Source organism: Marmota marmota, unplaced genomic scaffold (genome assembly GCF_001458135.2).
Source record: "Marmota marmota marmota unplaced genomic scaffold, marMar, whole genome shotgun sequence".
NCBI lineage: Eukaryota > Metazoa > Chordata > Mammalia > Rodentia > Sciuridae > Marmota > Marmota marmota.
Genome location: NW_026000164.1, coordinates 8,979,985 through 8,994,386, shown reverse-complemented (window position 1 = coordinate 8,994,386; position 14,402 = coordinate 8,979,985). Strand labels below are relative to the sequence as shown.

Below are 14,402 nucleotides of genomic sequence, written 5' to 3'. Positions count from 1 at the left end.
TTTAATTTATTGATTTTTTAAAAAAATTTTGAGATAGGGTCTCACTGAGTTTCCCAGACTTTCCTTGACATTATGATCCTTCTGTCTCAGCTCCTAAGTAGCTTGGATTAAAGGCATGTTCCACCACCCCCAGCTGATCTTCTATTTTTTAAACATTATAATTGGCTTTGCTTTTAAATATAGGATGAGACATTTTTGAGAGGTGAATTTTATTTTATTTTTTGAAAAGTAGTGGTTATGGCTGAAATACATACTACTGAGTTGGTTTTCTTCCTCCAGTTCTTGTTGTTGCTTTTAAAATTATGCCTTTTTACATATGAACTTCATTTACATGTTCCAAATGGGTTGAATAAAGCTTTATGTAATTCAATTCTACAGGGTGGACTAATAAAAAAAATTCTTATTTCTATTTCTATTAAATAGCAAGTTGAAATTTAGGATTCTTTTCTGATGAGGTTTTGCACAAGTTGTCCCACGTCTGAATGTGTGTCTCATTCATTTTCTTTTTTTTATCTCATGTATGGTTTTAAATCCAGCATTACTCTGACCAAAACATCAATCCATTTGCTTCCTGAATTCTCAGTATCATCTTTCTAACATGCTTTTCTCACGTGGTAAGCTGCTAACACATTATTTTAAATGTATTCAGCAATGAGATATGAGGTCAGCAGATTTCTCTCTGGCCTTTGAACCTGTGAAAAATCTATCTCCTTTTTTTATTCTTTGCAAATAGATTGTCCCTCAAACATATATATGTATAGGGAAGGTTTTCTGTAAGAACTGGCAAATATTGTTCTATTTCTAGATTTATGATTTCAATTATAGAAGTTGTAATCATCCCAATCTATAATCTTTTGAATATTTTCAGTACACTTTTAGATTAATATATCCTCATGACATTTCCATTGAAAGGAATGTGGAAGCAAATAAATGTGCTAGCTTGTTTGCCTGTTCTTTCTATTATTAGACAGTATGTTTCTGGTTGAAAAGGACAGATACCCAACCTGAGCTAATTTAGTTAAAAGAATTGTTTTCTCCTGTAACCACAAGAAGGGAAGTGGGGCTGGTAGAGCTACAACAATCTGCTCTACATCTCTCACCACAGCTTCTTTTGAACATTGGCTCATTATCTTTTGCCACCTGGCTTCCTCCACGTGGAGGGGACATCTCCAGGGATGCACCTTTGAGTCCCACCCCCCAGAAGGAATCCCTCCCCTTCTCAAATACCAATTGAAACATGCTGAAAAGAGCTGTGACAGGTTTTGCTTGGACTCCCACACCGTCATGTATATTGGGGACAGAGTCCTGTTTCTATGTGTGGCCCAGTTTAGGCTAGGAGCTTCCTGTTGGGCTTATCATTTGGTCAGGAGCATAGAATTTGAAAGACAGTTGCAGGTTCTTTAAGCCAAAAGTTTGCAGAGGGGAAGAGACATTGTCCAAGGGAAGGAAGTGCTGCTGACATTGCCCAGAGGAAGGAAGGGCATGTTCTAGCAGAGTGATCCCTATCCATTATATACCATTCTCAAATTCCATCATTTTCAATGCATTATTTTAACCCAATTATAAGTTAGGTTTGATTTCTTGGTCCATTCCATCAATTAATTTTTCAAAGTTAACAATAATATTCTTGTTTTTAAACATTTAAAAAACATTTTTAAAAAATCAAATATAACTATCTATAGAGTAATGCAAAAAATTCAAACCTATAGTCTGCTTCTCCAAATCCTCAATTTATATACCACTTTGGTTGGTGGGTATCTTTCTAACTATTTTCCAATCATAATACATGCACACAAACACACATACACACACACAGAATTTTCAAATATGATTCATTGTATGATCTTCTGCAACTTATTTTTTTTCTTTTTTAAAATATATTTTTAGGGGGCTGGGGATGTGGCTCAAGTGGTAGTGTGCTCACCTGGCATGCGTGCGGCCCGGGTTCGATCCTCATCACCACATACAAACAAAGATGTTGTGTCTGCCGAAAACTAAAAAATAAATATTAAAAACTTCTCTCTCTCTTTAAAAAAATAAATAAAATAAAATATATTTTTAGTTATAGATTTTATTTATTTTCATGTGGTGCTGAGGGTCAAACCCAGTGCCTCATACTTCTGGGCTCTTATGTATTATGAAATTATTTCTTGTGCTACGATAGTTTTCTTGCTTTTTTTTTTTTTTTGATAAATCTTCTGCCAGTGTGAGGCAAGGCTCTACCACTAAGCCACAGTCACAGCCCTTTTCTTTGTTTTAAAGTAGTTAATTTTAAGTATGAGTACACACACACACACACACACATCTACTTAATGATTATATAGTATTCCTTTGTATGGATATAACAAAATTTATTTTATCAGTCCCCTTTCATTGGACATTTAAGTTGCTTTTAGCCTCATTATTTCAAAGCAGTCTAGATAGTTTTCTAACAAAGGTATTCCTATCTTGGTGTGCATATCTCTGTACCTAATGTGCATACATCTAGAAGAACAATTCCTAGAAATGGCTAGGTCAAAGAGTACACCAGCGATCATTTTAATTACTCCATTATGGTTAATCATTAAATTACTATTGCCTTTATTCTAACCTGTTCTAGACTGATGACTGGTATAATTCTCATTTCTTTACTAACAGATTTTACCTATTATCAACATTTTTTATTCTGATTTTTGGAGCCATTCATTGCAGAAAAGTTAGAAGGTTCTCTGGGCTCTTGTGTATGATAAAATTATTTCTTGTGCTATGATAGTTTTCTTGCTTTGTTTTTGATAAATCTTCTGCCAGTTTTCAATATTGGCATTTTCATTTGTTGAATACTCATTTTGTTATTTTATTGTGTTCAATACCGAGGGAAACCTCTGACTAGTTATTCTGGAATCTTTAGTCAATATTTCACTTAAGCATTTTAAAAATAGATTATAAACCACCAGAAACCTGAACTACATTGTGGTGTTTTCCAAAGAGCCTAAATTTTAGACTTTCAATCATTGAAAGTTTTTTCTGATCCATTTAAATATTGAGCATGAAGGCCTGTCTCAAAAGAGTCTATTAAAGATTGGGGTTGTGGCTCAGTGGCAGAGCACTTGCCTCACACACGTAAGGCACTGGGTTCGATACTCAGCACCACATAAAAATAAATAAACAAAAATAAAGATATTGTGTTCATGTATAATTAAAAAAAATTTTAAAACCTTAAAAAAAAGATACTGTTAAGCACTTCTGAATGCCTTTTTGCTCCCTCCCAATTAACATTAAGTGGTCGCAGACATCCAGAGATGATCTCAGAGAAGGCCTGCTCCTGGTCTCCATGACCCAAATGTCCCAAGAGTCAGGAGCAGCTCTGCAGAGTTTTTCCTAACCTGCCTTTGGATCATCAGCTGACACAGTCCTCATTGCTTACAGGAGGCCCTGCCCTTTCTTATTGACTTTCTATAGATAAATTACTTTAGCAAACTTGATACGATTATCTCTAATAAATAAATAAATAGATTAAAGCAAGCTTAACAGACTTCCTGTAAGCAAAGTGCCTAAACTTCACTCAGTTCATGGACTTTGGGACATTTATTTTATCTGCTTGCTGATTTGTTTTGCTGTTTTCTGATTTTTAGGTTTGTTCTAGAAAGTCTGTAGAGTTGAGTTTTACCTATTTATATATTGAAAACAGAGAGGCATATGTAGACATATATCTATGTTAATTATGGTATCTAGAGATTGAGGCTTACAGCATATCTTTAAAACAGCCATTTTTAAGTGCCAAAATATGAAATGAGGATATAACTATTCTCCAATATTAAGGCAACAAAGCATAATACATTCACACAGTTAAAAAAAAAATCTTTAAAACACTTCTCTCTACTTTTCCACCTGATTCTTCTTTTCCTTTGAAACCAATCTTACCAATTTCTTATGTCTTTATAGATATTCTTAAGCATATTATAAGCAAATGGATGCAAATTAATTTTTTCTTTTTGTACAAATGATAGTAGATTAAATAACTGCACCTTGAATATCATTATATAGCTGTACATAAGACATTCCTTTTCTCCTTTATTCAATGGTTTATATTATTCTACTATATGAATGCACATTTATTTATTTTACTGTTCTCCACTGATCAACGTTTAAGTTCAGGCTGTTGCTTCTACAACCAATGATGTACTTAGTAATCAAATGCACACATCATTTCCCTGTGCCAGAATATGAATGATGATTCCTTGAAGAGGAAACACTAGATCAAGGCATATTGATATTTAGAACTCTGATAGACATTATGAAATTGCTCTTAATGCAGGTTTTTGCATTTGCATCACCACTTCACTCAGTGTAGTAGAAAACCTGTTGACATTTGCCAATAAGTGAGAAGTGACATCCTGCTGTAATTTCAATTTGCATTGTTCTCTTTATGAGAGAAAATGAGGGCATTCTTTTGTATTTCTATCCTTTGCCCACTTTTTTATTCAATTGTTATATTTTTTCCTTATTGCATTATAGGAGTTCTTTATACATTAGGCAAGTCAGTCTTTTGTGATATGGTTTGCAGATAATGTATTCTAGCAATTTCATTTGTATATTTTGTTTAAGGTGGTATGAACCATTGTGATTTTTTTTTAAAAGAAAATTCTTAACAATGTCAGGTTTGACAAACTTTTTTTTAAATATCTTAAAAATATCTTATTCATTTCTATGTACATTCTTTTTTTAAAAGAGTGAAATGCACATTGGCATTGTCAATTTATGAATAAGACAGGTACATTTCTTTCCCCATGAAGTGAGATCGATTTTAATCTGTCATAACAGGTGCCTACATATCTTCACCTTGAAAATGTAGCATTTCAAGCTTCAGTCAGGGTTGATTGTCCCCTTTTTACTTTTGTGATTTCTATGCTGTTACCAGAAGTCTTCTGGGCATTGGCTTTGAAATCTGTCTTCAGTGCCTCTCACTGCCTCTGCGCCCATCTGGGAGAATCAGATGTAGCTGAGTTCAGCCTGTTGCCAGTATGTCACCAGCACATCGTGAGAGTGGAATCTTTCACTTCTTACATTAAATTATGATTTGGTTTTTTTTTACATTTAAATCTGGCTTAGTTGAATTTTTTCCTGGAGTGAAATACATAATAGTGAATTTAACTCAATTATTTTTCTAGATGATTATCTAGTTTGTTTCACCATTTATTGAATAATCCATCTTTTCCCACTGATAGTACTTGAACATTTTAATTATCACTATATAATCCATTTTACAGATATATTTCCTCTTTATTATGTTTCTTTTTCAGAATATGTTGGCCTATTTTTTGCTTGTACATTTTTCCATATAAAATTTTAATCTGATTAACTAAAAAGAATGATATTTTTAAATAGTGATTATATAATTTTTATGGATACTTTTAGGGGAGAATTAACCTCTTTGTATTAGGTTTTTTAGGTTGCATATTTTTATTTGTTCTTTTTTAGTTATATATGAGAGTAGTATGTATTTTGGCACATCATGCACACATGAAGTATAACTTCCCATTTTGGGGGTTTAAAAGATGTGGAGTTATGCTGCTCATGTATCCATATATAAACATAGGAAAGTTATGTCTGATTCATGCTACTGTGTTTCCCATTTCCATACCCTCTCCGTTCCCCCCACTCCTCCCTGTCCATTGTGAGTCAGCATCTGCGTATCAGAGAGAACATTCTCCTTTGTTTTTTGGAGGGGATTGGCTTATTTCACTTAGCATGATAGTCTCCAGTTCCATCCATTTACCAGCAAATGCCATAATTTCATTCTTTCTTATTGCTGAATAATATTCCAGTGTGTGTATATACCACATTTTTTTTTTATTCATTCATCTGCTGAGAAGAGCATGTAGGTTGGTTCCATAGCTTAGCTATTGAGAATGGAGCTGCTATAAACATTAATGTGGCTTTGTCATTATAGTATGCTGATTTTAACTCCTCGGGGTATATGTCAAAGAGTGGGATAAATGGGTCAATGGTGGATCCATTCCAAGTTTTCTGAGGAATCTCCATATTGCTTAATTGTGCAATCTCAGTGTGGTTGCATTAATTTGCAGTCCCACCAGCAATGTATGAGTGTACCTTTTCCCCCACATCCTCGCCAACATTTATTGTTACTTATAGTCTTTTTTTTTTAGAGAGAGAGAGAGAGAGAGAGAGAGAGAGAGAATTTTTAATATTTATTTTTCAGTTTTCGGTGGACACAACATCCTTGTTTGCATGTGGCGCTGAGGATGGAACCCGGGCCGCTCGCATGCCAGGCGAGCGCGCTACCGCCTGAGCCACAACCCCAGCCCCTACTTATAGTCTTAATAATTGCCATTCTTCCTGGAGTGAGATGAAATAGTGTAGTTTTGATTTGCATTTCTCTAATTATGCTAGAGATGTTGAACATTTTTTATGTATTTCTTGACTATATTTCTTCTTCTGTGAAGTGGACCTCTTTGTATTGTTGAGTCCACCTTAAGTCTTCTTTGGTGTTTCTCAGGAAAATTTTGAAGTTTCCTTTATATAAAACTTTACTTATTAAATTTACTCCTAATGTTCTTGTTCTTTGTTGTTGCTTTTGTAAATGAGGTCTTTTGCTACCATTATATGTCCTAATTGAATATGTTTGTATATGTGAAGACTTTTGATTCTGAATATAAATTTTATACCTAGTCACATTACTGAGTTATCTTGCTGTATTTTAATTTATTTTCTTGTGTTTTTTGATGTAAACATCATTTGAAATTAAGGGTAATTTTATTTTCTCCTCCTTTCCAATATTTTACATGTGCATTTTTTCTCTTGTCTAATCGCATGGTCTAGCATGCCAAAAAATTTAACTAATGTGCTCAGACTTAAAGGAGAAGGATATAAACTGAAGTTGAAGATCATGAGACCCATAACCTGTGATGATTCATATGAGTCAATACAGCCTCTTACCAGGAGAATAGCAACTGCTGAACCTGGAAGAGGACCCAAGAAAGAAAGAAAGTCTGGGTAGCAGAAGCCCAGCATGCACCTTTCTGCCTGCCTTTTCTCTGGGGAGAGCAAAGACTCAAAGAGGCTGACCTCTTTGAACAAATCTGAAGTCAACCAAAGATGCAGATTTGATGTTTTCCCTTTCACTTTGCATATGACCAAGAAGCCCTGGGGTCTCCCCAGATTATATGTCCGCAAAGACTTTTGGACATCAGAGAAGATATTTTTAAAATCCACTCTCTTCTTCAACCTCTCTGCTCTTTTTTTTTCCCCTCTATTTTCTAAAACATTCCTGCCTTCCCCTTCCCTCCATCAGATTTCTGGCTGTTCACATCCCCCAATCCACAACTATCTTCCCTGATTGATTTTATTTTATCTCCAGGTGCATGTATTCAGTCCCAGGAAATGGACGATAGCTATGTCTAGAGCAGTGTCCATAGGCAATGGGAGGAGAATCTATCTTGCTGTGGGTAAACAAATATTGGAACATATGGAAGGAAGAGCACTGAGTTGTACTTATATTTCAGGAGATTTGTCATAGAAGAAAAGATAAGATTGGGTTAACATAATAGCTAAGAAAAAGAAAAGGATATTGACTCGTTCAGTTATTTCATTGTCTGGAGTATGCAGTGGCATGCAAATGTACTACTCCTTATGTCTCTAATGACAAGGAGTTCAACTGACAGGCAGTGCCAGCTGCTGTGCTCCAAAATCCTTCAGGTGTCTTTGCTGGGGCCATGTTTTCCAGGGACTGCTCCCAGCTGATGACTGTGGGTGGCATGGGCAGCTCAGAGTGGTGACATAGGCCCAACAACAACCTGATAGCCTTACTGAACTTCATAAGAACTTCCCTGCCATCTCAGACTCTTTCCCCAAACCTTCCCACCTTCCATCCCTCCTTCATAATGCTTGTATCTGCATCACTATCCAATGGCTCACTTGGTGTCTGCTCCTTAGGGGGCCCAGCCTAGCACAGAGAGGAATCATCTGGAATAGTTTTGCAGGATAAGAAGAGGGATGGGTGGAGACTGCTTCACTTCCCATGGCCTCCCTTACAGATTCCTTTCTAATCTTTCTAGATTTTGTCTGTCTGCCAGTCTTAGGTCCTGCTGCCTTACTACACCTTCTTCTCTGTTCCTTCTCCTGATGTGGCCCGTGTCCTTGACCCAACTCTGAACTCTCTCTTTCAACCTGAGAAAACCAAAGGCATCGAAGCAAAACTGGCAGATTCCAAGATGAGCAGCTATCACACTGTGGGGTTCTGTTTCTACTGCTGAAACCTTTCCTGTTTTGTGGTTGCCTTTATAGTGACATATTGAGATGGGCTTTTTCATTATCATCAAACTACAAAGCCAAAGCTCAGAAGATAGGTGTTTAGCACCAATGAATTCTAAAAGAAAAGAGCAGAGTCAACTTTGCAAAATGCAGCATAGCTACCTATTGACCTCATTTCACCACCCAGTCAAGCTGAAGGACAAAGGAATACATTTGCTGGAGAAAAAAAAAAATCACAGCAATGGAGCACCCTAGTGCCTTCTCCCACATGCCCTAGGAAGAACAGCCAATCTCCAAGAGGCTTATGTATACATTCCACAGAAATGAGGTCTCTTATTTATCCCACAGACCCACCTTGGTCCTCTCAGAGGAGCAGCATGGAGATAGCCCTCTGGAGCGATGAACACCCTTCCTTAGAGTTTGAGAGAGCAGGGGAGTGCTCTTGTCTCGTGGGGAGGATGCCATTAAACTTGTACTTCTATCACTGATACAGCAAAAGAGGCTCAATGGGCACCAGGGAAGGTACAAACAATTGTGAAGATTTTTCATCCAAGAGGGCCACCTACTCAAACAAGGAGACCCTAGCACTGTAAGGTAATAGGTATAAGGTGAACAATTAATGCAGAACTTGAGGGTAACTACAAGTTACTGTCCTTCCTGGGTAACTAAAGAACCTACAAAGGTGCCCAGTGAGCGTGATTGCATTTGGATGCCTTCCCATGAAGGGCAACAGCAGCCAAGGAAAGGACAGACAGCTCTAGACAACTACAAAGACTTCAGCCCTTTCCTCTCTAATCTCCTGCCTGTCCTGGTATCAAAAGAGCCAGGGCAGAGATGGGGGGTTGGAGTGGGTAAAAAGGGGGGGGTGAAAGAGCCAGATGTTCCTTCTTTCCATCCATGGGTTTCCAAGTTGCTGGTCAGAAACTTGTTTAGAGGAGAAAATTCTCTAAACTGGATGCAATATGGAAGTTCTAATTTAGACAGGATATGTCCTACATGTAAAATGGGGAAGGGAAGTGAGACATGATGGAACATGTTAGAGGTAATGGTTAATAAGAAAAAAAAGTCATTCTCTATTTCTATCCCATTAAATTTAGCTCACTTAATAAATTGGCCACAAACCGAATTATTGGTTTATTTAGAATGTCCTTATATGATAAAATATGGGTTAAAGTGGATCGGCCTAACAAAATAATGGGTCCTTCAAGGGGACTTAATTGTAGTTCATGTCACTCTTCTTTAGGAAAAAGAAGGATCCAGTACCTGAAATTGCTCCAATTTTGTGGCCATCAAGTTGTATGATCCCACAGATCCCTGTATTCCTAAATCAGGGAATAGACAGATTGATTCCCTCTTCTCTTCATCTCAAGAGATGCTCCTATAATTCTTTTTTTATACAAGAACATCATATTCATTCAGATTTGGCCAGTGTTGTATGGATTTAGGAGCATGGAAAGCACATTATTTAGTGAACTATCATATATAATTTCAAAACAACTTAGTTGCAATAAATTAATGGTTGCTTGGCAACCAAAGAGCAGAGGTTTTGAAAGGAAATTCTCCATTACTGCTCAGATCAGAACAGCAAGATTTGTGGAAATAGTCTGAGTTCTGTTGAATTCTTTATGATGGAACTAAATCCTGGGGAAGACAAAGGGGAAAACAAGAGAACACTTGAATTTTACAGCTTGGTTAATTTTAGGAGAGTAGAGAGGAAGTAAATTGTATCTCATCTTCTAGCTTGGGTTAGAACTGCCCAATTTAAGAACAAGTACTAATTAACTGAAAGTAACGCTCAGCTGTGACTTCGCTAAAAATGGGACCTCTTGCAAAAATGTACTTAACACTGAGAGTGATGAAGCTGATTCATTTTGCATGTGAAAACTGGACTCGTACTGACAAAACAACATGTGGCAAACGAGTTTGGGAACATTTTTTAAACTTCAAGGCATTTTGTTAAAGAAATGGCCATCTAGTTTGCCCATGATATAACTAGAAATAAAATCCAGACCGGCACTTTGGGCTGAGACTCTTTAGCAAGAGTATCTCTAGCCATATTAACTTGGTTGGCTCAGGGTCAATCTAATATCTGAGAAAAGGTCTGGGAATAAGAAGAGTGTTTTTAATAAAAGAAAGGGATGGGAGACAGGCTATGGGTAATTTGGTGCTTTCTAACAGGGGTTTGGGAAGACATATAAGCTTAGGAGAAAATTTCAGCAATCATTTTTAAGCCTTACTTTAGTAGTGACTCAAAACTAAAATGACTGAACAGCGGATTACCATATTTTATTTTGAAAAATCCTCTATGCTTAGCTTTTGATTGAATAGGATTTTGTTAAAACAAGCAAAGTAGTTTTGACTTTGATGTTTAAATGAAAGAACCTCTTGGTATGACTTTCTGATTTACTTATAAAAATAAAATTTCTTATGATGCTGGGGGAGCCATCATCTTGATGTTAACATTTATTAATTTTTGTTAGTTGTTCTTATGGATTAATTTCTCTGGAAAGGTAGACAAGGCACCAGTAAAAGGGGGCTGCCTCAAGAAAGAGTTGCTGGACAGCTGGATGTAGATGGGTGATCTCTTTCTACTTGCTACACTTTTATTCTTTTTTGAACGTCTTGCTATATGAATTTGTTAACAAATCAACATCAAAATTAAATTTTAAGTGTAGATAATTTAAAGAAAAGCAATGTGATATGTATGATGGGGAGAATAGGATCTGGAATCATGGACCTGAACTTGAATCCCATCTTGACCTTTCAGTGCTTAGGAGATCTTGGGTTTGTTATTTGACATCTCTGAATCCCTGTCTTCCTTGTGCTTGACATAGGACAGAATATAATCAATCATCCCTCGGTGTCTACGGGCAATTAGTTCCAGGACACCCCATGAATACTAAAATGTGTATGGTCATGTTCCTTTTATAAAATGGCCTGGCATTTGCACAGAACCTATGCACATTCTCGGTATAGTTTAAGACACCCTTAGTTGACATATTCTACATAGTACAACGTAAACAGTTGTTACACTGCATTGTTTGGAGAATAATGGCAAGAAAACTTTCTGACCACATTTGATACAGACACACATTTCTTTCCAGATGTCTTCCATACATGATTGGTTATATCCACAGATGTGGAATTCACAGTGCGGAACACATGGATGTGGAGAGCTGATGGTACCTAATGGTACAACATTGTCTGTGTTGATAATGCGGTAGGTATAGTCCCTATGGCAGACCTACTGTAGGGCGTGTGTTCCACAGATGAGGCTACTATTAGAAGCATTCAAGGTAGTTGGTAAAAACAGTTTCATGTCATCTCATCCCCTACAACACCCACAAGGCAATATTGTGCTTGCAATAGCTCAGTTAAATATGTACCTGAGAACATGATTTTTTCTGACCCTAACTGTTTCACCAAATTTTGCCCTGCCTCCTCAGCCCTTCTGGAGGGATTCAATAAGTGCTGAGTCCTGTTCAGATGTGTGTGTGTCTGTGTGTGTGTGTGTGTGTGTGTGTGTGTGTGTTGGGGGGGTACTGGAGATCACACTCATGACCTTCACACAATTCAGGACAGGGATGAGGCTCAGTGCTAGAGTGCTCACCTACCACATGCAAGGCCCTGGGTTCAATCCCCAGCGCTGCAAAGTAAGTAAATAAATATAAATAAATTTTTCTGCCCACGGAAATAATTGTTATTCTTCCCAGGAAATGAGTTTCTCTGTTCATAGATCTCAAGCATTTTCTGGACATTTGATTTGCTTCCGAATTGCCTCCTATTTTCAGATTTTTAAAATTTTGTACCCAATATTTTCTAACTTTTTGTTGTCCACTCCCTGAAAACGAGTACCTGTCCTGGTTCCTTTCCCTGTGACATCATGCCTGAAACATACTTCCTGCGGTTACCTACAGTGGTCACTAGGTGGGGGTAGATACACACCTCTGAGGAGGCACTGGCGGCAGAGTTGGCAACGTGGCCTCTGCCTGCTCAGGTTCTTCCTTTGGAGGGTGGGCCATGAGGATAATTGATCATTAACATCAATTAACTTATTACTGAAGTTGGCAGCGTCCAAAGACATGGGAGGCTGGCTCTATACAGATTGCAGTGTAATAGGCTCAGCCATCCACCTCTCCTCCATTCTGTCTATGCACCACGTATACACACACCCACATAAAGTGCACAGTGCCTTTTTCATACTGTTGAGATCTTTGGGGGTGCATGCTATTTTTATACAGATTATATCCCACCTGGGCTAATATGCGGAATGTGGCTGGTCAAGGAAAAGCAGCAGGCAGTGGCTACGAAACTCCTTGAACACAGGACTCCTTTTCAAATGGCAACACATTCTTAGAACCCAACAATCCCACCCCAACACTCACTTAACACCAAAGTCACAAACTGGATTATTTTGCTATTCTTCAATAAGAAAATTCATACAATAGAAAAATGAAAAAAATCAGCAATATTTCCCCATGGTGGGTATTTCATTGATCTGAGCATGAACTACGTACGGACATTTAAACTTAGCTTGCTTTACGGATTGCATGTTGGCAATACTTGCGATCGCATGCTCCTGAGTGTCCTACAACAGCCATGGTTGGGAAGCACCAAGGCAGTGTTTTGGCATCAGCCAGGCCTGGGGTGAAATGCAACTTCTGTCCAGGTGTTTCTTATTTCATACTCTTCACCTGTAAAAGAAGACAATAACCTTTTCTTAATGGGTCATTGTATTTAGAAACAATGTATGCAATATATTGAACATGACATTCCAAGTTTCATTCTTAGACAGCTTAGCCATGTCTGTGGCATTTACAGGCACTTCCATCCTTCCCTGTTGAACCCCAGCTTTCCGTCCTGTGGTCAGTCAGCCGAGCTGATGTCCCTGGACTTTGTACACAGGAGCTCTCCCTATGCCCCCAGCCTCTGCCCTTCACTCCCCTGCACCCACTGCCTCTGTGACTCTTCCCTAACTCCACTGGGTCTTCTGTAGTTCTGTTTTTAATTGACCTGTCCTTCCTAATACCAAGTGTGGACGCTCCCAGACTTTACAATGGGATTATGCCTCGTAAAACCATCCTAAGTTTAAAATATGACAAATTCAAAATGCATTTAATATATCTAACACACTGAATGTCGAAACCATCTAACACAATGCCTAGTTTTATAATAGAGTGTTGACTATCTTATGTACACACACAGATGGGCATTTTGTAGACCTCGTGGGATGCAAACACACAGTATCCAGGATGAACTGACAACAGGGCACTGTAGGGTACCCGTCATGTACTCTCATTATTGCACATCTGACCGGAAGCTGCTCATGGCCATTGCCCAGCATCACAAGAGTCTCAAACACATATTGCTAGCCTGGGAAAAGGTCAAAATTCAAAATTTGAAGTATGATTTCTTTGGAATGTGCATTATTTTTATACCACCATAAGACTGAACATCATCAGCTAAAATAAAAATAAAAATAAAAATGTCACCAGCCAGGAACTGCCTGTATTTTTTTCTCTACCTGGCCACCAAGCCTTCCTCCATCTCTCCCTCTGCATGTTTCATGGTCTTAAGTTGTCTAGACACCTATTCATTGATCTCTCTCTACCTTCCTTGCCGCAGTCTGGCTGGGCACAAATCACGAGCCACTGAAGCAGGAACAAACTTTATTTTTAAACTACAGGAAAACACTTCACACAGCTCCCGGGGAATCCTCCCGAACGCCACGAGGCTTCTCCAGGAACCCCCAGCCGGAAATATCTCTCTCGGAAATCCCTCCTCCTGCACTTCCCCAACCAATGGGAACTCTCGGGGAATCCCCGGAAATCCCCACGAGAACTCCAAAATAGTGCGAGAACTCAAAAGTTGCGGCAGAGGCGGATAGTAATGCCTCGCCTGTCAATCAATACTGTTGGCAAAATGCCAGGGACCATACAGACTCGGCCGTGGCTCTCAGCATCTCCCCCTTTTTGTTTAATTAAACAACAAGCAATGTGGCTTAGGGACCGTGCCTGTTAGGCAGTCCAATTCAACATATGGTCCTTACCCGTCATCGGATGAACTGACCTCTAGGCGTCAGCCTCCTGTCTTAGGTTGGTACCACTGCAATTGGATCATACCCGTCACTGACTACCGGTCCAGCATACAGC

General features: G+C 38.3%; 1 pseudogene; it reads right to left on the bottom strand.

The window, feature by feature from the left end:
- Window positions 1–4,835: 4,835 nt before the first annotated feature.
- LOC107149098 lies at window positions 4,836–5,652 on the bottom strand (annotated as a pseudogene).
- Between the last annotated feature and the right edge of the window lie 8,750 nt (window positions 5,653–14,402).